Source organism: Pseudophryne corroboree, chromosome 7 (assembly GCF_028390025.1).
Source record: "Pseudophryne corroboree isolate aPseCor3 chromosome 7, aPseCor3.hap2, whole genome shotgun sequence".
Lineage (NCBI taxonomy): Eukaryota > Metazoa > Chordata > Amphibia > Anura > Myobatrachidae > Pseudophryne > Pseudophryne corroboree.
The window spans coordinates 167,361,853-167,387,423 of NC_086450.1; positions in this window are offsets into that span (position 1 = coordinate 167,361,853).

Genomic DNA, 25,571 nt, shown 5'->3' on the forward strand with positions numbered 1-25,571 from the left:
TGACGCTGGGGCTTTACAAGCAGAATCAGGCACGGTGGGGGGCCCGTCTCAATGAATTTCAGCGCGCAGTGGGCTCACTCGCAAGTAGACCCCTGGATCCTTCAGGTGATATCTCAGGGGTACAAATTAGAATTCGAGATGTCTCCCCCTCGCCGTTTTCCTAAAGTCGGCTTTACCGATGTCTCCTTCTGACAGGGAGACAGTTTTGGAAGCCATTCACAAGCTGTATTCCCAGCAGGTGATAATCAAGGTACCCCTCCTGCAACAGGGAACGGGGTATTATTCCACACTGTTGTGGTACCGAAGCCGGACGGCTCGGTGAGACCGATTCTAAATCTAAAATCTTTGAACACTTACATACAGAGGTTCAAATTCAAGATTGAGTCACTCAGAGCAGTGATTGCGAACCTGGAAGAAGGGGACTACATGATGTCTCGGGACATCAAGGATGCTTACCTTCATGTCAAAATTTACCCTTCTCACCAAGGGTACCTCAGGTTTATGGTACAGAACTGTCACTATCAGTTCAGACGCTGCCGTATGGATGGTCCACGGCACCCCGGGTCTTTACCAAGGTAATGGCCGAAATGATGATATTCCTTCGAAGGAAGGGAATTTTAGTTATCCCTTACTTGGACGATTCCCTGATAAGGGTAAGATCCAGGGAACAGTTGGAGGTCGGTGTAGCACTATCTCAGGTAGTGTTGCGGCAGCACGATTGGATTCTCAATATTCCAAAATCGCAGCTGGTTCTGACGACTTGTCTTCTGTTCCTAGGGATGATCCTGGACACAGTCCAGAAAAAGGTGTTTCTCCCGGAGGGGAAAGACAGGGAGTTATCCGAGCTAGTCAGGAACCTCCTAAAACCGAGCCAAGTCTCAGTGCATCAATGCACAAGGGTTCTGGGTAAAATGGTGGCTTCCTACGAAGCAATCCCATTCGGCAGATTCCACGCAAGAACTTTCCAGTGGGACCTGCTGGACAAATGGTCCGGGTCGCATCTTCAGATGCATCAGCGGATAACCCTGTCACCAAGGACAAGGGTGTCCCTCCTGTGGTGGTTGCAGAGTGCTCATCTTCTAGAGGGCCGCAGATTCGGCATTCAGGACTGGGTCCTGGTGACCACGGATGCCAGCCTGCGAGGCTGGGGAGCAGTCACACAGGGAAGGAATATCCAGGGCTTATGGTCAAGCCTGGAGACATCACTTCACATAAATATCCTGAAGCTAAGGGCCATTTACAATGCTCTAAGCTTAGCAAGACCTCTGCTTCAAGGTCAGCCGGTGTTGATCCAGTCGGACAACATCACGGCAGTCACCCACGTAAACAGACAGGGTGGCACAAGAAGCAGGAGGGCAATGGCAGAAGCTGCAAGGATTCTTCGCTGGGCGGAAAATCATGTGATAGCACTGTCAGCAGTATTCATTCCGGGAGTGGACAACTGGGAAGCAGACTTCCTCAGCACGACCTCCACCCGGGAGAGTGGGGACTTCACCCAGAAGTCTTCCACATGATTATAAACCGTTGGGAAAAACTCGACAGGTATTGCGCCAGGTCAAGGGACCCTCAGGCAATAGCTGTAGACGCTCTGGTAACACCGTGGGTGTACCAGTCAGTGTATGTGTTCCCTCCTCTGCCTCTCATACCCAAGGTACTGAGATTGATAAGATGGAGAGGAGTAAGCACTATATTCGTGGCTCCGGATTGGCCAAGAAGGACTTGGTAACCGGAACTTCAAGAGATGCTCACGGAGGATCCTTGGCCTCTACCTCTAAGAAGGGACCTGCTCCAACAAGGACCCTGTCTGTTCCAAGACTTACCGCGGCTGCGTTTGACGGCATGGTGGTTGAACGCCGGATCCTGAAGGAAAAAAGGCATTCCGGATGAAGTCATCCCTATCCTGATCAAAGCCAGGAAGGATGTAACCGCAAAACATTATCACCGCATTTGGTGAAAATATGTTGCGTGGTGCGAGGCCAGTAAGGCCCGACGGAGGAAATTCAACTGGGTCGATTCCTACATTTCCTGCAAACAGGAGTGTCTATGGGCCTGAAATTGGGGTCCATTAAGGTTCAAATTTCGGCCCTGTCAATTTTCTTCCAAAAAGAACTAGCTTCAGTCCCTGAAGTTCAGACGTTTGTAAAAGGGGTACTGCATATACAGCCTCCTTTTGTGCCTCCAGTGGCACTTTGGGATCTCAATGTAGTTTTTTGGGTTCCAAAAGTCACATTGGTTTGAACCACTTAAATCTGTGGAGTTAAAATATCTCACATGGAAAGTGGTCATGCTGTTGGCCCTGGCCTGGGCCAGGCGCGTGTCAGAATTGGCGGCTTTATCCTGAAAAAGCCCTTATCTGATTTTCCATTCGGACAGGGCGGAATTGAGGACTCGTCCTCAGTTTCTCCCTAAGGTGGTTTCAGCGTTTCACCTGAACCAACCTATTGTGGTGCCTGCGGCTACTAGTGACTTGGAGGACTCCAAGTTGCTAAACGTTGTCAGGGCCCTGATGTCACGATCCGGGTATCTGGACGCCATTTCTTACCCATCAGATGCCTCCTAAGGCTGGCTCAGCGCTCCAGGACCGGATCCCATCTGTTATCCTGATGTGTACATTCCTGTATCCTCTCCTGTCACTCTGGGACGCTGTCACAGTAAACGCCATATTACACCTGGCATGGCGTCTCCCGCGGCCTCCGCCGCCGTCCCTGAACTTCTGCATGCAGAGTGTCTGAGTGGCGATTACGTCAGCCGCGGCCTCCGCTGTGTCCGCGTGGTTGGATGTGCATCTGTCAGCTTGGCGCCTCCTGTCTCCGGTGGCCGGCGCCGCCATTACTGTTTTCATTACCACATGGATTACAAACCAAACTTCCCTCCAAGTGTCTGCATGGGCACAGCCATCTTGGATTCTGTCAGCTGATCATTTCCACCAATCTGTTCTCAGTATTGATAATCTGCATAATTGCCTAGCCAATCCCTTCCTTGCTGCAGGTATAAATACACTGTGCCTGAGCAAGGAAGGCGTCAGTGCTTTGGTTGTCAAACCTAGTTCCTGTTTGTCTCTCTCCTGTGATTGTCTTCCAGGTTCCAGCTCCTGTCTCAAGACTTCCACCATAGAGACCCGCACCAGCATTCCACCTGCGGTGTAGCCTGACTCTCCAATCCATTGTGGATTCATCTGTTTCCAGCTACAACATTACCTGCTTCCAGCTCAGCTTCCAGCAGAGTACAGCTTCCCTTAAAGGGCCGGTGTCCTTTCTACACTTTACCACTCTCCACCGGTATTATTATTTCTCCGCTCTCAAGTTCTACATTTCAGTTCATATTTCATCGCTCCCAAGTTCATTTATTATTTAACTGGTTCCAGCCAGTATCCACTCCGTGCTAACAACAGTCTGGTTCCAGCCAGTATCCACAGCAGCTGTTTTATCTTCAGCAACCCAGCTTTTCCTGGAACACCAGCTGGCACAATCCTGGGTTATCTCCATTGCTACAGTCGGGCCTGGTAAGGACTTTCCATCTAGAAGATCATAAGAACTATCTCACACTACCAGTGCCCTGTGGCTCCTGCCATCCTGTAGTACCCAGGAACTGTATTTATTCTTTGCTGACTTTTACGTTTTCTTTCACTGCTGCTGTGTTGCGGAATTGTCATAATAAACATCATTGACTTTTATCCAAGTTGTCGCGGTCACGCCTTCGGGCAGTTATTATTCATGTTACTTACATGTCCAGGGGTCTGATACAACCTCCCAGGTTCCGGTACATCTCAGCCCCTACAACTGAGGCTGCCTCCCGTCAGCTCAGGCCCTCAGTTGTGACAGTAAGCACTGACCTAATGAATCCAGCCGGAGACCAGGATCAAGCGGCCAGGCCGATGCAAGAACTGGCAGCCCGACTAGAACATCAGGAGGCTGCACAGGGCCACATCATCCGCTGTCTCCAGGATCTCTCTACTCGGCTGGATGGGATTCAGACAACTCTCCGTGGATCAGGCGCGTCTGGTGCGTCAACCACAGTGACTCCAGCTATAACCCCACCCACCTTACCCATTTCTGCTCCACGTCTTCATCTTCCAACGCCAGCAAAATTTGACGGATCTCCAAGATTCTGCAGGGGATTTCTCAACCAGTGTGAGATTCAGTTTGAGCTACAACCTGGCAATTTTCCCAGTGACCGTACAAAAATTGCCTACATTATTTCTCTTCTCAGTGGCTCAGCCCTTGATTGGGCATCACCGTTATGGGAGAGGTCCGACACCCTGCTATCTTCCTACACTGCCTTCGTGTCAACATTCAGGCGCATCTTCGACGAGCCAGGCCGGGTAACCTCAGCTTCATCCGAGATTCTCCGTTTACGCCAGGGGTCACGTACTGTAGGACAATATCTGATACAGTTCCAGATCCTGGCATCCGAACTGGCATGGAACGACGAGGCCCTGTATGCTGCATTCTGGCATGGCTTATCTGAGCGTATTAAAGATGAGTTAGCTACCAGAGACTTACCTTCTAAGTTAGATGAGCTAATCTCACTCTGCACGAAAGTTGATTTACGTTTCAGAGAGAGAGCAACTGAGCGTGGAAGATCATCTGCTCCAAAATCTTCTGCTCCTCCTCCTCGTCAACTGTCACCATCTAAAGATGAGCCCATGCAACTTGGCCGTTCCCGTTTAACTCCTGCTGAGCGCCGAAGACGTCTCTCCGAGTTTCTCTGTCTCTATTGTGCAGCTCCGTCTCACACCATTAATGCCTGTCCCAAACGTCCGGGAAACTCCAAATCCTAGCTCGCCAAGGAGAGGGCCGGCTAGGAGTAATGATCTCCTCTCCATCTCCTCAAGATTGTAATCTCCCAGTCTCGCTTCAAGTTGCTCAACGTTATCGGAACGTCATTGCCCTCCTTGATTCCGGAGCAGCTGGGAACTTTATTACCGAAGCCTATGTTAAACGGTTGTCCCTACCCACCGAGAGACTTCCTTCGTCCATTTCTTTAACTGCCGTGGATGGCAGCAAAATTTTTGATGCAGTTATTTCTGTAAGGACTCTACCAGTTCGTCTGAGAGTGGGAGTTCTTCATTCCGAACTTATTTCTTTTTTAGTGATTCCAAGAGCCACACATCCTGTGGTCCTGGGCCTTCCATGGCTCCGTCTTCACAATCCTACAATTGATTGGACGACTACGCAAATCCTGGCATGGGGTTCCTCCTGTGCTGAGACATGTTTGTTTAAAGTATTGCCTGTCTGTTCTTCCTCCCCCAGGTCGTCTGATGTTCCACCTCCTCCATATCAAGATTTCACGGATGTGTTCAGTAAAGCTTCTGCTGATATCCTTCCTCCTCATAGAGAATGGGACTGTCCGATTGATCTCGTTCCAGGGAAGGTTCCACCTCGAGGCCGAACTTATCCGTTGTCTCTGCCTGAGACGCATTCTATGGAGGAATATATTAAAGAGAACCTAGCAAAGGGGTTCATTCGACCTTCTTCTTCTCCAGCCGGCGCAGGCTTCTTTTTTGTAAAAAAGAAAGATGGTGGTCTGCGGCCGTGCATCGACTACAGAGGTTTGAACGACATTACCATCAAGAACCGTTATCCTTTACCCCTGATTACTGAGCTCTTTGACAGAGTTAGCGGAGCTACCATCTTTACAAAGCTGGACTTGCGAGGTGCATACAATCTCATCCGGATCCGTGAGGGTGACGAGTGGAAGACCGCCTTTAACACCCGTGACGGACATTATGAGTACCTCGTCATGCCCTTCGGATTGAGCAATGCTCCAGCTGTCTTCCAGCATTTTGTCAATGAGATCTTCAGAGACATTCTATACCGTCATGTCGTGGTCTATCTAGACGATATCCTCATTTTTGCCAACGATTTAGAGGAACATCGTTTTTGGGTTAAAGAGGTTCTGTCCCGTCTCCGTGTCAATCATCTCTATTGCAAATTAGAAAAATGCGTCTTTGAAGTCAAATCCATTCCGTTTCTAGGGTACATTGTGTCCGGTTCCGGACTAGAGATGGATCCTGAGAAACTACAAGCAATCCAAAATTGGCCGGTACCCTTAACCCTCAAAGGGGTCCAGAGGTTCTTAGGGTTCGCCAACTATTACCGAAAGTTTATACGAGACTTTTCCACCATTGTGGCGCCTATTACTGCTTTCACTAAGAAGGGTGCTAACCCGTCCAAGTGGTCTGAAGAAGCCATGCAAGCATTTCATCTTTTAAAACAAAGGTTCAACTCTGCGCCTGTTCTGAAACAGCCTGACATCGACTCTCCTTTCATCTTAGAGGTGGATGCCTCCTCCGTTGGAGTAGGAGCGGTGTTATCTCAGAGGGCTAAAGATGGCCATTTACACCCTTGCAGTTTCTTCTCCCGGAAGTTCTCCCCAGCTGAGCGCAACTATGCCATTGGCGACCAGGAGTTGCTAGCCATCAAGCTCGCTCTAGAAGAGTGGAGGTATCTGTTGGAGGGAGCTTCTCATTCAATCACCATACTTACAGACCACAAGAACCTTTTATACCTGAAGGGCGCACAATGTCTCAACCCTCGTCAGGCCAGATGGGCACTTTTCCTTTCCAGGTTCGACTTTAAACTCCAGTTCTGTCCGGGCTCTCAGAATCGCAAGGCCGATGCCCTTTCCCGCTCATGGGAGCAAGAAAATGAGTCAGAGTCTTCAGACAAGAATCCTATTATAAATCCGTTGGCATTCTCCACGGTAGGGATGGACTCTACGCCCCCATCAGGGAAAAGTTTTGTGAAGCCGATGCTAAGGAAGAAGCTCATGCATTGGGCCCATGCTTCCCGTTTTGCCGGACATACAGGTATCCAAAAAACCCTGGAGTTTATCTCTAGGTCCTATTGGTGGCCAACTCTGAAAAAGGACGTCTTGGAGTTTATTGCATCTTGCCCAAAGTGTGCCCAACATAAAGTATCCCGCCAGTCGCCTGCGGGGCAACTGGTTCCACTATCCGTTCCCCGTCGACCCTGGACCCACTTGTCGATGGATTTCATTACAGACTTACCCATGTGCAACAAGTTCAATACCATCTGGGTGGTAGTTGACCGGTTCACCAAGATGGCACACTTCATTCCTCTCACCGGTCTTCCGTCAGCTTCCAAGTTGGCTCAAGTATTCATACAAGAGATCTTCCGACTCCACGGTCTTCCTGAAGAAATTATCTCAGATCGAGGAGTTCAATTCACAGCCAAATTCTGGCGAAGTTTATGTCAAGTCCTTCAAGTCAAGCTAAAGTTTTCCACGGCTTACCATCCTCAGACCAATGGTCAAACCGAGAGGGTGAATCAGGACTTGGAGGCCTTCCTCCGCATCTATGTGTCCTCCTCTCAAGATGACTGGGTTCAATTACTTCCCTGGGCCGAGTTCTGTCATAACAACCAGTATCATTCTTCATCTGCTTCAACACCATTCTTCACTAACTTTGGATTCCACCCTAAAGTCCCTGAGTTCCAACCGCTTCCAGCAACTTCTGTTCCCGCAGTGGATATCACCTTGCATCAGTTTGCCAATATCTGGAAGAGCGTACGATCAGCTCTGCTCAAGGCATCGTTCAGGTACAAGAAGTTTGCGGATAAGAAGCGTCGAGCAGTTCCTGCTCTCAAGGTGGGTGATCGGGTATGGTTATCCACGAAGAATTTGAGGTTAAGAGTTCCCAGTATGAAGTTTGCACCTCGCTATATCGGTCCTTTCAAGATTGAACAAGTCATCAATCCTGTTGCTTACAGACTTCAGTTGCCTCCCTTCTTAAAAATACCCAGGACATTCCATGTTTCTCTGTTGAAACCGCTGATCTTGAATCGGTTTCATTCCTCACTTCCTCCAACTCCGAAAGTCCAAACTCAACGAGGCGTTGAGTATGAAGTGGCCAAGATCCTGGACTCACGTCACCGTTACGGTCAACTACAATATCTTATTGACTGGAAGGGTTATGGTCCTGAGGAACGTTCATGGACCAATGCTTCTGATGTCCATGCTCCTGCCTTGGTCCGGAGATTCCATTCCAAGTTTCCTCAAAAGCCAAAGAAGTGTCCTGGGGCCACTCCTAAAGGGGGGGGGGGTGCTGTCACGATCCGGGTATCTGGACGCCATTTCTTACCCATCAGATGCCTCCTAAGGCTGGCTCAGCGCTCCAGGACCGGATCCCATCTGTTATCCTGATGTGTACATTCCTGTATCCTCTCCTGTCACTCTGGGACGCTGTCACAGTAAACGCCATATTACACCTGGCATGGCGTCTCCCGCGGCCTCCGCCGCCGTCCCTGAACTTCTGCATGCAGAGTGTCTGAGTGGCGATTACGTCAGCCGCGGCCTCCGCTGTGTCCGCGTGGTTGGATGTGCATCTGTCAGCTTGGCGCCTCCTGTCTCCGGTGGCCTGCGCCGCCATTACTGTTTTCATTACCACATGGATTACAAACCAAACTTCCCTCCAAGTGTCTGCATGGGCGCAGCCATCTTGGATTCTGTCAGCTGATCATTTCCACCAATCTGTTCTCAGTATTGATAATCTGCATAATTGCCTAGCCAATCCCTTCCTTGCTGCAGGTATAAATACACTGTGCCTGAGCAAGGAAGGCGTCAGTGCTTTGGTTGTCAAACCTAGTTCCTGTTTGTCTCTCTCCTGTGATTGTCTTCCAGGTTCCAGCTCCTGTCTCAAGACTTCCACCATAGAGACCCGCACCAGCATTCCACCTGCGGTGTAGCCTGACTCTCCAATCCATTGTGGATTCATCTGTTTCCAGCTACAACATTACCTGCTTCCAGCTCAGCTTCCAGCAGAGTACAGCTTCCCTTAAAGGGCCGGTGTCCTTTCTACACTTTACCACTCTCCACCGGTATTATTATTTCTCCGCTCTCAAGTTCTACATTTCAGTTCATATTTCATCGCTCCCAAGTTCATTTATTATTTAACTGGTTCCAGCCAGTATCCACTCCGTGCTAACAACAGTCTGGTTCCAGCCAGTATCCACAGCAGCTGTTTTATCTTCAGCAACCCAGCTTTTCCTGGAACACCAGCTGGCACAATCCTGGGTTATCTCCATTGCTACAGTCGGGCCTGGTAAGGACTTTCCATCTAGAAGATCATAAGAACTATCTCACACTACCAGTGCCCTGTGGCTCCTGCCATCCTGTAGTACCCAGGAACTGTATTTATTCTTTGCTGACTTTTACGTTTTCTTTCACTGCTGCTGTGTTGCGGAATTGTCATAATAAACATCATTGACTTTTATCCAAGTTGTCGCGGTCACGCCTTCGGGCAGTTATTATTCATGTTACTTACATGTCCAGGGGTCTGATACAACCTCCCAGGTTCCGGTACATCTCAGCCCCTACAACTGAGGCTGCCTCCCGTCAGCTCAGGCCCTCAGTTGTGACACCTGAAAATATATGTTTCCAGGACGGCTGGAGTCAGAAAATCTGACTCGCTGTTTATCCTGTATGCACCCAACAAGCTGGGTGCTCCTGCTTCTAAGCAGACTATTGCTCGTTGGATTTGTAGTACAATTCAGCTTGCACATTCTGTGGCAGGCCTGCCACAGCCAAAAATCTGTAAATGCCCACTCCACAAGGAAGGTGGGCTCATCTTGGGCGGCTGCCCGAGGGGTCTCGGCTTTACAACTTTGCCGAGCAGCTACTTGGTCAGGAGCAAATACGTTTGTAAAATTCTACAAAATTGATACCCTGGCTGAGGAGGACCTGGAGTTCTCTCAATTGGTGCTGCAGAGTCATCCGCACTCTCCCGCCCGTTTGGGAGCTTTGGTATAATCCCCATGGTCCTTACGGAGTCCCCAGCATCCACTTAGGACGTTAGAGAAAATAAGAATTTACTTACCGATAATTCTATTTCTCGTAGTCCGTAGTGGATGCTGGGCGCCCATCCCAAGTGCGTATTGTCTGCAATACTGGTACATAGTTATTGTTACCAAAAAATCGGGTTATTGCTGTAGTGAGCCATCTTTTCAGAGGCTCCTCTGCTATCATGCTGTTAACTGGGTTCAGATCACAAGTTGTACAGTGTGATCGGTGTGGCTGGTATGAGTCTTACCCGGGATTCAAAATCCTTCCTTATTGTGTACGCTCGTCCAGGCACAGTATCCTAACTGAGGCTTGGAGGAGGGTCATAGGGGGAGGAGCCAGTGCACACCAGATAGTCCTAAAGCTTTCTTTAGATGTGCCCAGTCTCCTGCGGAGCCGCTATTCCCCATGGTCCTTACGGAGTCCCCAGCATCCACTACGGACTACGAGAAATAGAATTATCGGTAAGTAAATTCTTATTTTTAAAAGCATAACCAGCCCCTTGTCAATCTCCTGCAAAAATATCTTTTGAGCCTCGGGGCTAGGGACATGGACATTTGAGTTGTTCTGCCCACATCCCATTGTGAATACCGAGATACTCTGCAGGAGCTGTGTCCACTCTATGGGGTGTGATTAGCCTCCATCCCCCTTCTTGCTGCCTGGCATTCCTGGCAGGGAGGAAGTCATGCTGCCCCAAAATGATTGGTTTGTCTAAGTGGAAGCTACCTTATACTTCATCCAGGACACTTATCAGGCCACATAAAAGGGTTTGATTGCCGTTTTAGTTTGTTCTGTTTGCATGTTGTTTTAATACTATTTGCTGTCAATGCTCACCTATAGTTTCTCTCCAGAAATTGGGGTTTCAGATTTAGGGGTATATTTATCAATGCCCACAAAAAAAGCTGAGATAAATATAATTATTGCAAGAATAAGAAATTATTAGGACAATGAATCAAGAATGTCATGCTGGGACACAGGCTCCGATAGGACCCAGTCTCTGTGAAGTCTAAAGAATAATATGTGATCACTTTACTTCTGGGTCAGACCAGGCAGAGCTACTACAGAAGTGCAGGCAGGCAAAGGGATCCAAAGGATGCTTCCCCGAAAAGATGCAATATTGTCTGTAGCCTATATACTACAATGGCTGACGCCATCAAGAGATGCCGTTAGCTATCAGAAGGCAATCACTGAAAATCCAAGCATTTTGGAGCTTTTGCCCATATTGTAGTTCCCATAGACTTCCATTGGGACTTCATTTATGATTCCCAGTATCTGCTCTGATACTCCCTTAATGCATATGGGAAAGCTTAAACACTTAGGGGTAGATATACTAAGCAGTGATAAAAGTGGAGAAGTTACCCACCATGTTCCAGGGAGTATCTCTCAATGCTATGCCTGTACCCATACAAAGATGATAAGATGATATACTGCCTCACACTTTGCATGGAAATGGAGGACGTTGTGACTCCTCATAGAACTTTCCTTTCTTTCATAATGTCCTGCGTTTGGAAATGAAAGGAGGGTGGTTCTTTGTTATTTTCACTGTACCAGCAGTTATACAAAAGTGCACCCTGTGGGCTTGATTCTGAAGTGGGAGCAAGTAACTGTACACCTTGGCAGAACCATGTTGCTCTGCAGGTTTCGCAGAGAGATTTAGATTTGGGAGGGGTGTGTCCAAACTGAAATCTAAGTTGCTGTGTAGAAATAAAGATGCACATCATTTGGGGATGACATGCAAAAGCAGTCAGTATTTACTCTGCATGCAAAAACAATACATGTACTTGCACCCCTTGCATTGCTATGTCTAGGTCCACAATTACTTGTTCTTTTTTTATTTACACACAACTCAAAATCAGGCACTGTGTGGGGGCTGGGGAGATTGTAATGACTATACACAAATGTATATATTTATATCCCTCATTCATACATTTTGTGAAATGTAATACTTATACAAAAATGAATAATTGCTGCAAAAGATTGTGGCATTTCAATACCTTACTACATAGGTCTGCAAACTCGGTCCTCTTTACCCCACACAGTGCATGTTTTGCAGGTCTCCTCACAGAATCACAAGTGAGATAATTAACTCCACCTGCGGACCTTTTAAAATGTGTCTGTGAGTAATTAATACACCTGTGCATCTGCTGGGTTACCTGCAAAACATGCACTGTGTGGGGTAATGAGGACCGAGTTTGCAGACCTATGCCTTACTAAATACATACCGCCCAACAAGACCCTCTCCAGGAGGAACATAATGTTCTGCCCCTGGTCTTCCCTCTTAATTTATGATTGTCATCACCTGTGCTGAAACACCTTTCTTACCCATTAACCTGTTCAAAACAGGTGCCGTCAATCACAAAATAAGAGAAAACTCCAGAAGCAGAGCATTCTGTCCCTCATGGAGAGGGTCATGTTGGGAGATATGCTAAATAGACTCCTAAATGAAATCACATGCTAGGTGAATGTTTGCATTGTGAAAACTACAACCAAGAATCATGCATGTTAACTTGTAACCATGCAGCCAATACATATTGTGATCAGTTTTAATTTACATAGGTGAATTTGTAACTGTGCATAAACATGGGTGGTCTGCCCACAATGCCCCTATGCCTGACGATGTAATGCTAGTTGCAGAATGTGTCACAGACTAGGCATCACTGATCCATGGGCCTAATTAAGTCCTGATTGCAGCAGCAAAATTGTTCTCTAATGGGCAAAACCATGTGCACTACAGGTGGGGCAGATATAACATGTGCAGAGAGAGTTAGATTTGGGTGGGGTGTGTTAAAGCTGAAATCTAAATTGCATTGTAAAAATACAGCAGCCAGTATTTACCCTGCACAGAAATCAAATAACTCACCCAAATGTACCTCTCTATGCACATGTTATATCTGCCACCCCTACACTGCACATGGTTTTGCCCATTAGAGAACAATTTTGCTGCTGCGATCAGGCCTGAATTAGGCCCAATATTTGGATGAATGATCAATGCAAGCATAATCCAACATTATTCTATTTTTCTATTTATATTCTATTGAATATTCCATTAAAATGGTTCTTTATAATTTCATCATAGGGATCTAAAAGGGTTAAAATTACATAATGAATATAGAAATACAGAATATTTATATATGCAATAGTATCATCCTAACCGCTTTCTCTTTCGTGACTATCTGGGGAGCGGGTGGATTTTATTGTTTTACAGGCTCTTGATAGTCATTAAAAAACATATAAAATTAATCTTTTAACAAGCTGTTATAGATTTTTGTTTGGAGTGACAAAACATATTCTCTATAAGAGATTTATGTTACTGTCTTGTAATGAGTTGGAAGTAATTAATTAAGAAATGTGGTTATTCTGCACACAATTGCTGCTAGTTGTGGAACCAGTGTCTCCAGTCTCTGTGTTTTGTGTTGTGGGTTCTCCGACCTGAAATTCTCTAAGTTTAATTGTATACAAAATCTGAGTTCACTTTCCTTGCCTTGCCTGGAGCCGAGGATTAGTTGTTAGGAGGGTAAACTTGGAGATAAATATGATTATATGGGATTTAGAAGAGTAATTACACCAGTAAATGTAGAAAAGAATAATGACTTGCAGCTTACATCTTACACAAGAATACATAAGCTTAGAAGTAATGCTTTACTTAGCTAATGTGTGCTAAACCCTCTGGTCATCCAATAATTCTCTTATCTTTCATTTTCACATGAAACAATTTGTGTGATCTGTGGTTACTACATGACAAGTTTTCTTATGTAGCTGGAAAATGTAATTTAAAAGTTTAATTTGCTCCACTAAATGTTTACAGTGCACAAGAAGTAATAGATGCACTATTGTTGTTATCTGTGGAGGTCATGCATTATAAATATAGTATTCCCTTTTCCTGATGCTATAGAGGAAAAAAAAAACATTAAAAGGCAGATAGATATAAATAAACAGATGAATATGGAAAAGAAAAGAAAAACAACAAATATATGTAAACTGTATCTGTAGTGGTCTGTTAAGTAGGCATCAAACAAAACGCGTTTCACCAATGGTTGTAGATTTCTAATACCCCTTTCACTCTGCCAATGCCGGATCCCACCCGAGAATTGGAAACGGGTCCTTCCTGGGTGGGATCCGGCATTGGCCGCTGCTGCAGGCTTTCCCGACCCAGCAATATGCTGGGCGGGTTGCCATAGAAGTGGGGGGTCGGAGCCGGCGGCGGGGGGCGGAGGTGCCGCAATATGCCAGATCAATACCGGGTTATTTGTGCGGTGTGAAAGGAGTATTAGTGGGTTAAGTGATAAAAATAAACTAAACTATTACTATAGAGTGTACCAATACAGTTTACAGATGTTTCAGATTTCTTTGTTTTTCTGTTTTGTTTATTCCTATTCCATGTCTTCTTCATAATTTCTTTCATTAAAATACACAATAAGGCTCATTCAGGTAAGGTTGTTCCTGTGATTGCCGTGGCTACTTTTGCTGTATACAATCGCGATTATATGTTAATATGGGCAGAAGCAAACCAGAGCATAGGGACGCCCACTGCTTTCACATAATTTATATCTGATGCCGTAAAATTGCTGATACAATGGTACCATCGGCACAAATCTGTTTATGTCACAGAGTTTGAGTGCCTATATAATGCCTGGATCTAAATGATCCATAAACTCTGCATGACCCACAGATGCCCACTGCTTTCACATAATTTACATCTGACGCCGTATTGCTGATACAGCGGTACCATCGGCGCAAATCGGGTTATATCACAGAGTTTGAGTGCCTATATAATGCCTGGATCTTAATGATCCATAAACTCTGCATGACCCACAGATGCGCATGTTCAACAGTCCTAGGTGCTAGTTTAGGGTAGTTTAAGATAAGCAGGACTATGAGCAAAGTAGTTATGACATCTAAAAAAAGAAGGTATACCAGCGCTGGCTGTTTTGCTAATAATTGACTATTAGGCTTGTTATATTAAAACATATCACATTTATTGTCAAGTTAAACATTAAAAATGGTTAAAATCACTTCCGGTAGGCGGGGCATCAAGTATGGCCGCTTTTTAGATGCTCTCCTGGAGAAGACACCTGGCTTCCATCCAGCTTTACACTGCAGTTCTGAAAGAACAGAGTGCAGCATCGGATAGACTACGGGCTGCACAACACATTGGTGTCAGTATCTGGGAGAGAAAGTATATATCTACCGGAGTCCGGCCACTGATCATAGTGGCATGTATGAACGCCATACTTTGGCGTGAAAATTGGCGTGAGGACTGGGGTGCCTTCACTTGAGGTGCTCACCGTCATCAAGCCTGCCAGCTGTGGTACCCTGTCCTCTTGCCTCCTCCCCCCCCCCCCACCTATTGCCTAGGAGGCGGCAGCTCTATCCCCGGTTTGAGAGGAGGAAGGCTTGTGACCCGGGGGAAAATACTGACCCATAGTGAACCGCGGTGCACTGACTGGATGGGACTCCAACTCGGGCGGACCTACGGGCTGTGCCACTCCTACCTGAGCTGTTGTACGGGGCTGCGCTCTGGATGTGCTGCGGAGATCTCCAATGTGGACAGCTTGACTCCACGGGGTGAGTGGTGCTGCATCTCTACCCTGAGTTCCCCCCTGCTGTCACAGCCTGACGCCTAGCTTGGGAGACCTGTGTCTGATCTCTGCCATCCTCTCTGGCCCCTCGACATCTGCTGCTTGCGGCTCCGGGTCAGCCTGTGATCTGCCGTGCGGAAGTAGCGGAGCTGAGCCTTGGTCCCGGACTCTCCTGCTGGTCTCTGCTGCACCGGCGGCGCTCCCTCTCGGAACCCTTGGCATCTGCCGCATACGGCTCCTGTGAATGACTGTACTGCTGCTGAGGAGCTGATCCCTGGCCTGAGTCTCCCTTGTCTATAGAACTGGCTCACCTGTGCTCCTATACCTAGGCAAATGTCTGCATCATCATCCAGTAACCCCCTGAGAAACTGGGACTTATTGTCCGAGGGCTGCTGCAGTGAACCCTGACCTTCGCTGGACTTTTGCCTCTGTTTCCAAGCTTTCTTTCTCCATCGATTCTTGTCCAAGCGTGGAAATATTTGACTATTCAGTTGGACTTCATCAATCCTCGTGTTTGGACTCTTTAGTTCAACTACAGTACTTGTGAGCTTAACTTTTTTTTGTATGTTTTTATTTGTATTTCACCTATTCGCTATTTGGCTTTTTTATTTTTATTTTCATACTAGTGTGCTTTAACACTTGCTACATTTTCTCTGCTGAGATACAGTACTTCATAATCTGACTCCAGTACATAACTTTCATGTTTTGGTGTTAATCTTCTGTTACACATTTTAAGTGGTAGCTGGTAAAATGTCTACGTGTGGGATTCCCTCTTGGGAGATATGCCCTCCGCTACCCTCTCTCCCTCCTGTCTCAATAGGGGAGCTGGTCATATCTTCACCGCATGACACTGACGCTCTCGCCACTCAACTGGTGGCAGAGCTATCAAAAATCTTAATGCCTTACATAGAAAGTAGAATCAACTGTTTGATGTCTCTCTTTGATCGTGACTTGGCCTCTTCTGATGACCAGTCTCCTTGTCTATCTCTTTTGATGCAGTCGCAAGGAGACTGTGACATTGATGATTTATCTACTACCAGCCTCAGAACAGGGCCCCCATATATTTCTGAGGCGGATGCCACTATTTCTACCCCCGCACCTAACCTCTATAGCAACTTTTCCAGTTGTGGTCAAATCCCTGACTCTCACCTTTCTGACGAAAGAGACTTGCATTTTGAATTGGGAACATCCTTACCATGTGTTGCCCTTTTTTTACCCTGCAGACAGATACAAGGTGAAAACATGTCCTGTTTAATTAGCCCACATATGTTGATTTCTCCCTCGTCCACTAGGTTGTTGTATTGGTTTATCAGAAAGGAAAGGCCAGTCGTCAATGTACCACTTTTACTTCAGGGCCCTCTCGGTGCTGTTACTTGAATAGTTTGTTATTTACTCCCACCTCCTTGGCCTGCCTACATAGTGTATTACCTTCATTCAAGACTTTGACTTTGGCAAATATATATACATTTTCATATTGGTTCTGTATATATTAGCACATGGATCAGAATATGGCCCTTATACATGGGTATTACATCTAAACTATTCTTATTGGTTCTATATACACTAGCATATGGATCAGAATATGGACCCTCTATATGGGTATTGCATTTAATATACTTTTATTGGTTCTGTATACCCTAACATGTGGATCAGAATAAGCCCCTCTATATGGGTATTGCATCTAATATACTTTTATTGGTTCTGTATACCCTAGCATGGGGATCAGAATACGGCCCTTCTATATGGGTATTGCATCTAATATACTTTTATTGGTTCTGTATACCCTTGCATGTGGATCAGAATATGGCCCCTATGCATGTGTATTTCACATTTGGTATCGTAGTATTGTGGACTGCGGAATACATGTCATCCTAGTTCCTTTTACCCTATGCCGTAATATAGTTTCCACTGCATAGGTAGTTTGCAGTTTATCTTATGACCATGGGCTACGGCCGTAGCTCATGCTCTCCCCATTTTGGTTGGAAAAATTGGAGGAAAAGGAGGAGTTTGGAGTAATGCATTATTTATTTAGCCTGTGATTACCATACGCCTTTTGCTAATCCTTCATATAATAACCTATCACACTGTCTTATATGCTGTGTTAAAAACTATCTTACTAGTTTACCTGAACTATTTGTTACGTTGTCTTGATTTAAGACTTACTCTTTGATTATGTAAACTATCTGAATGCATTTGCTTCAATAAAAAAAATTATTGAAAAAAAAATGGTTAAAATGAAAATTTAAAAAAGTCACAAATAAATGTTGGGTGTTTTACCAATATATGAAGCCACTAGTCACCCGATGTTCCACTTAAGGCTGGGGAATAACTTTAGAATCTGTATCTCTGTATTCGACAGCAGAAATTAAAATCAGGTCTGTATATATCTGAAGATTTGCCAGCAGTGTTTGTAGAGAAAGCAGTCCCTTTATTTCATCAGCTGGATTGTCCTTTATATGCTGAAAGGGTATCCACACGCTGTGGCAACATACCTATTGGGAGAGGCAGTCTCCTTGTGGGGGCAGCTGGGATGTCCTTTGTATGCTGAACCAATGTTAAACAGACCGCTGTGACTGGTGAAATATGCAGCAAATAGAGGTGGTGATTCCCAAATGAAGCCAGAAATGGTGGAAACTTCTTATAAGGTACTGGTGGCGTGCAGGCTCAATGCATTTTGCTGGTGTGCAGTGTATCCAGCTTCCATATATCTATAGTAAGCAAACAGTGCCAAACTTAGCTTACCGCTGTTATGGCTGTACTACTTATGCCATCTATAATGGCATAAGTGGTGTGTTCTTCATTGCCAACGGGGCCTAGCAGCAACCCCTTTATGGCTTCAGCAAAGCCTTCCAATGTGCATGTGCTGTCCTGTATGTGCATTAGTCAGCAGGCCGACGGAGGGCAAACTTCAATAATTCACCAACCCCCACTTAAAATGAGTTACTTTATTTTCACCTGATTATAATAACACAAACCTGTAGAGCTATGACTTCATTCTGACGCTGCTATATCCCACAGGCCTCACTACACAATATTATTTGGCTCTAGATCGTGGTAAATAGTCCTTATTTTCAGTTCCGGCTGTTCCCTCCGCCTTGTCCTCTGCACGCACCTTATTTCCATCCTACTGGTATCATTTATATTCCCTAGCAGGCATAGCCTAAAATACATATGGCATCACTGAGCAGCTTATAATGTTAATATTATATTGTGAAGCAATATTTAATAACACTGTAAGTAAAGTCTCTTAGGTTTGACATGATCGCAAACTTTATCTATGTCCTATATAGCGTGCTTTTATGAAATTATTTTTATTACTGTATTTGTTTTTCTTTTAACATGTTGCTACTTAAGTAAACTGATCTTTTCAGTTTTATTTCTTTAGGAAATACCTCAGTCTTGTGTGCCTTAGATAAACTGTGATTAGAGTTGCGGAAAATGGCAACAAATGGGCCCTTGAGGGCCATTAACATGTGCTTCTTCCACTCAGCTTTTATTGTTATGTAGTATGATCACAACCACTTCCTCTGATTTCCAACATAATTATACAGGATACTATTATTTACAGAATAAAGCTTCTTTCACTATTCTATACCTATTGTTACTGCTCTTTACTATCACACATACAAGCTGAAGGGAACTCAGTAGCACTGATGTGGGCATAAAACTAGTCAGTCAGCTGGTATCACAATTGGATTAAAAGTGGTAACACGCATTTCACCGCCTCAACAAACTCTCAGTGGCTTCCTCAGTCAGTGACTAAGGAAGTCGCTGAGAGTTTCTGGAGGTGGGAAACGTGTATTTTATTATGATACCAGCTGACTTAAGAGAGACTCTGCAGTAACAAAAAGAGGAAAAAGACATCCCCAGATATGGCTGCCTGGAATTAAATACCATTACAGCGGGGAGGATATATTTACCTCAGCACCTCAGATGTCTACACCAAGGATGTGGTAAAAAGCTGTTTCATTGTTGCAACTATATCATCGCTATGATGGACTGGTAATCCTTAAAGCTACCCAGGAACAGCAGCTTCCCTCTTGTTATAAAATCAGAGGCACTCTTACAGGCATATATCTGCATTTAAAATCCTGAACTACAAAACAAGACACCCAGACTTCGGAGTACCTGTCTCTCTAAATCAACAGTTAATGGAGGCCTTGTTCTCCCCATATTTGAACAATATTTTCAGGCCACACAATTGAGCCACATCGTCGCATGGCACACTCTGGTGGGTTGTAAGAAATGGGTGTCTCTGGAAAGTGATTTGATTAATCACCATTCGGTCAGCTTTCTCCCTTGGCTACCTCGACATTTGAGACCGGCCATGGTCTGTGACACTCCTTGCGTGCAATCTGTGCTGAAAATATGGGATAGTTTGATTAAGAATTACGATTTAGCAACCATCTCCTTTAACCCCTCTTTGGTGTCATCTTCATTTCCCCCTAGGTTGTATCTCCTCCTATATGCATTCATGGAACTCAGTGGGAATTACTAGGCTTCTACACATTTCAGGAGAACTTGCCCCTCAAAATATGGTGTGGAGAAAACTAGATATTTTAAATATTTGCAGATTACCAGCTTTGTGCATTCTTTAAGCAAATCTAGCAAACTCAGACCACCTAACCCATTCAAACGGTTATGTATATATAACCCAGAGAGTAGAGGGGTGATTTCAATCTTATACTCTCTCTTGGCCGGTCGCTCTGCCTCCAAAGAATCATTTGAATTGGCTTGGGAACAGGACTTGGGAAGGAATTTGGAGGAGGAATGGTCGGAGATTAGAGGTCTGGTTGCTAAAACATCCATAAATACAAATTTCAAAGAAAATGCTTTTAAGGTTTATTCAAGGTGGTACATGGTACCTGTTAGATTACACCGTATTTTCCCATCGAGCTCATATTTATATTGGAGACAATGTGGTGCCAAAGGCACATTTTGCATATGTGGTGGGAATGCCCGGTAATAAGTTATTTTTGTGGAGATATTTTTAATTTTCTAGGTAAGTTTTGTACTGAAAAAATTGTAATTGTCAATTTTGTTTGCTGATGTGTTTTTACATTGTAATAATTGCTCCAGTATAATAGTTTATCTGATTTCGGCAATGGTGCTGCACATGTGCAAAACCACGGCTTCTATGGACTATGCATCGGCTGCAGCCCATAGAAGCCGGCTAGGACTGATGAGGCAGGGAGCTGGCTTCCTACAGGAAGCCAGCTCTCTGTCTATTGCAGCCCGGTCTGGCAGTCCAGGAGGGAGGAAACATCTCCCAGTGGGACAGCCTGCAGTGTCTGTGACTGACAGGTAGGACTTCCAATAGGAAGTCACTGCCAGTCACAGTGAAGCCAGTGCAATCTCACAGACTGCATCTGGCTTCACAGAGAGTGAGCGGGGTGGTGGATTTTACCTGGGGGGCAGCATTCCACAGGTAAAAACTGCCACTGGTTATTATATATTCATATCTCATGGTTCACTAACTTTGTTCCTAGTAAATTGTACATTAGTCACACAACATGGCTGCCCTCCTCTCTTATTAAGGCAACCTATATCATAAAATGGATAACAAGTATTATTATTATTATTATTATTATTATTATTAATAATAATAATAATAATGATAATAATAATAATAATAATAATAATGATAATAATAATAATAATAATAATAATAATAATAATAAAAAAAATCATCATCATCATCATCATCATCAGAAAAGTCACTTTAGGTTAGACTGGCATGTGAAATTATGCTGAATTACAAAATGATTAATTGCGACATCCTGTATTGTGCTGTCAGATATATTAACTTGATTGCTATGTAAAATATCTGTCAGGACACAATATATCACAAAACATGTCAGAGCAGGAAGGCTATAGTTTCAGCTTCATCAAAGGAGATAGATATTTAAGGTATGTTAGATTTGTATCTCAGGCTAAAAAACCTGCTATAATTTAGCTGTTTTCCAATCTGATGTCTGTTTTTAGGAATATCAGGAGAGTTGGCTAAATATCTAGAACAGAAATAGGTAACAAGCTGTTGTGGAACTATAATTACCAGCATACTCTGACAGTTAGTTTAACTGGTTCCATGTTGTTATTCACAAATTTTTCCAAAACAACTGATTTGCTGATTTTCTTTCAAATCAGTCCCGTCAACCACACACAGCAACGGCAGCCATGTTCTGAATGCTGCCTACGAATTCACTGGCAGCCAGACATGAAGGGGCTGTCTGCAAGATTTGGGACCATTGCATACTTGCCAACATTGGTAATTTGGGACACAGTAAGCCACAGATCCACAAAGCAGAACCAGGTCTACTCCTTTACTGTATGGACCACTAAATATCTCAGCTGGTTCTGGCCTGTATGAAGGTATGTGGTCAGTCAGTAATACAAGTACAGTACAACTATATTTGCAAAATTATACTTTTTTTTTTATAAGCACCTAACACTGCAACTAGTTGATGTTCTATGCAAAGCATAGGATAGCCTCAGTGCTGCACAAGATTCTGTGTACAAATGCAAAGCAGAATAAAATATTTTGTTTTGTGACAAAAGATAAATTTCTTTTCAAACATTGTTTTTATTGAGACATTGGAAGGTGGACATACAGAACAATCCAAATTTACAATAAATGTCATTGAGTTATATAAAGTATACAAAGGATGTTTCAACCATAATATTATACTATAATGAGGTTACGATGCTGAGACAGAGTAATGAGAGTATCAAAGTGGTTCACAAAATGGCTTCTCAATATAGGCATGAAGAGATACAAGGAAGTATGCGTGATATCCCACAGTGTGTATGCACACTGTTGGAGGCCCGGGCCGGGAGGAGAAACACTAGGCGATATCGCCCCTGGACTGAATCCTCTAGTGTGTACGGACCTTTAGAAAGGCCTGGGGGGTTGAAGAAGGGATAGATTCCATCTTTTCTACTCATGGCGATCTTATTATAAGCAACATTTTATTTATGGCCAATTTTATAAAAGTGTTTAAAATAAAATCAAAACCTGATTTCGACTAATGAGTGGCTTTTTGGCTGTGTTTGTCAGGTTTTTTTTGGTGAGTGGGTGTATTCCAGATATTTTGGAACATTGAATATTAAACATTTCAGAAGTAGTTGATCCAAACAAAGGAAGAAGCACTCAACAGTTTTTAACTATTTTATAACATTTTTAATTCTTAATTGTAATTTTATGATTAATGTATAAGATATTACCATAATAGTTAATGCCTGGTGTGGTTGTTAGTTTTTCTGAGGTCTTTTGGTGCTATAGTTTACTTAATTGGGTTCCACTAACAGAGAACCCACTTAGAAGAGCAGCTCAACGTAACTGAGTGCTGGTCGGGACAACCTCTCCTGTATGTTTTATAAATAACTAAGGGTATATTTCCATGAAAAAAACATAACTAAAGGAAGGGAAAGGAAAGAAAAAGGGAAATTTGTAGAAAAGGAAATAGAAAGCGTGATGGAAGAGGAAAGAATGACAAAGAGAGAAAGAAAAAGGGGGGAAGCAGTGAGCCTAGGAAGGAAGGAATGTCAACCACCACTACAATGGTATAAATCCAGCGGCAGCTCCTACTCACATTTGGTGGGGGTGCGGCTGCTACCCCCATGGCCGGAGAGGCGACAGCTAGACCCCGGGTTGCAGCACGTGCGCAATGGATCCGGCAGTTGCTGGGACTGGCGCATGTGCAGATGATGCGGTGCAACTGTGCATGCGCAAAACCCTATAGAATGCACTGACTGCAGGGAGCCAGCAGTCAGTCCCAATGGGACTGCTTTGTGTGTCTGTGACTGACAGTATAGAAGTTACTGCCAATCACAGTGAAGCCATTGCATTCTCGGACTGCAACTCGCTTCACTGACACTGAGCTGTGTGGTGGATTTTACCCGGGGGGGCTGCAGCCCAAAGGAAAAATCCGCCACTGTATAAATCTAATCTCTGCACGCTCAAGAATCATCAGTTTGTATCAGGAAGTCACTTATTAATAGTCGGGTTTCATTCCATTGTGTATTCAGAAAGCGTGCACGTATCTGAGATTTAATGACATCTGGCTGAGAGTCTATATATCTTTCCCAGATAGTAAAAAATTTCTTAACCCAATTTTCCTTATGCACGGAGGTCTCAATCCAATTCATAAACATAAAAAAGCCTTTACTTAAAGAGAGTAATGGTGAGAGGGTGAGGTGAAAGCCATTGTTGCAGGATGCTTTTGCGGGCAACAGCAGAGATAATAGTGAGAAGTTTCCGATCACCTGGAGTCACGTGGACATCAGAACTGATGACTGAGTCCTAACACTGGGGGTCATTCTGAGTTGTTCGCTCGTTGCCGATTTTTGCTATGCTGCGATTTGTTGCTAAATGCGCATGCGCATGGTACGCAGAGCGCATGCGCTAAGTTATTTAACACAAAACTTAGTAGATTTGCTGGTGTTCCTGCGGCGCTTTTCAGTCGCACTGCTGATCGGTGAATGATTGACAGGAAAGGGGCATTTCTGGGTGGTAAATGAGCGTTTTTCGAGAGTGTGCTAAAAAACGCAGGCGCTTCAGGGAAAAACACGGGAGTGTCTGGAGAAACGGGGGAGTGGCTGGCCGAACGCAGGGCGTGTTTGTGACGTCAAACCAGGAACTAAACGGACTGAGCTGATCGCAATCTAGGAGTAGGTCTGGAGCTACTCAGAAACTGCAAGAAAATATTTAGTAGCAGTTCTGCTAATCTTTCGTTCGCTATTCTGCTAAACTAAGCTACACTTCCAGAGGGCGGCGGCCTAGCGTTTGCAATGCTGCTACAATTTCACTTATACAGTGTTCAAGGAATAAGATAGAGTAGACATTATATTAGAGTTTTGGAGATGTGAGAATTGTACAAACTCACAAGAGAAGAGGGGGGAGCGTGTAAGAGAACAATAGTAAGAGATCAATCTGGGAGGTTGGTGCGGGAGCAGAAATGCTGAATCTAGCGCATTAGCCCAATTGGATGGAGATAGTTTATGGAGTACCATATTGACATAATGCTGTACCTGGAGCAAGGCAAAGTGCTGGATCTTATTAATTCAAATTTTTCGCTGGTTTAAGCAAGAGGTTTGCGGGTTGATATGTTCACCAAACATCTAATTAACGAAAGACCTGCATTCGACAAGCACAAAAAATAAGAATTTACTTACCGATAATTCTATTTCTCGTAGTCCGTAGTGGATGCTGGGAACTCCGTAAGGACCATGGGGAATAGCGGCTCCGCAGGAGACTGGGCACAAAAGTAAAGCTTTAGGACTACCTGGTGTGCACTGGCTCCTCCCCCTATGACCCTCCTCCAAGCCTCAGTTAGGATACTGTGCCCGGACGAGCGTACACAATAAGGAAGGATTTATGAATCCCGGGTAAGACTCATACCAGCCACACCAATCACACCGTACAACCTGTGATCTGAACCCAGTTAACAGCATGATAACAGAGGAGTCTCTGGATAGATGGCTCACAACAACAATAACCCGATTTAGTTAACAATAACTATGTACAAGTATTGCAGACAATCCGCACTTGGGATGGGCGCCCAGCATCCACTACGGACTACGAGAAATAGAATTATCGGTAAGTAAATTCTTATTTTCTCTGACGTCCTAGTGGATGCTGGGAACTCCGTAAGGACCATGGGGATTATACCAAAGCTCCCAAACGGGCGGGAGAGTGCGGATGACTCTGCAGCACCGAATGAGAGAACTCCAGGTCCTCCTCAGCCAGAGTATCACATTTGTAGAATTTAGCAAACGTGTTTGCCCCTGACCGAATAGCTGCTCGGCAAAGTTGTAAAGCCGAGACCCCTCGGGCAGCCGCCCAAGATGAGCCCACCTTCCTTGTGGAATGGGCTTTTACAGATTTTGGCTGTGGCAGGCCTGCCACAGAATGTGCAAGCTGAATTGTATTACAAATCCAACGAGCAATAGTCTGCTTAGAAGCAGGAGCACCAAGCTTGTTGGGTGCATACAGGATAAACAGCGAGTCAGATTTTCTGACTCCAGCCGTCCTGGAAACATATATTTTCAGGGCCCTGACTATGTCCAACAACTTGGAGTCCTCCAAGTCACTAGTAGCCGCAGGTACCACAATAGGTTGGTCCAGATGAAACGCTGAAACCACCTTAGGGAGAAAATGAGGACGAGTCCTCAATTCCGCCCTGTCTGAAT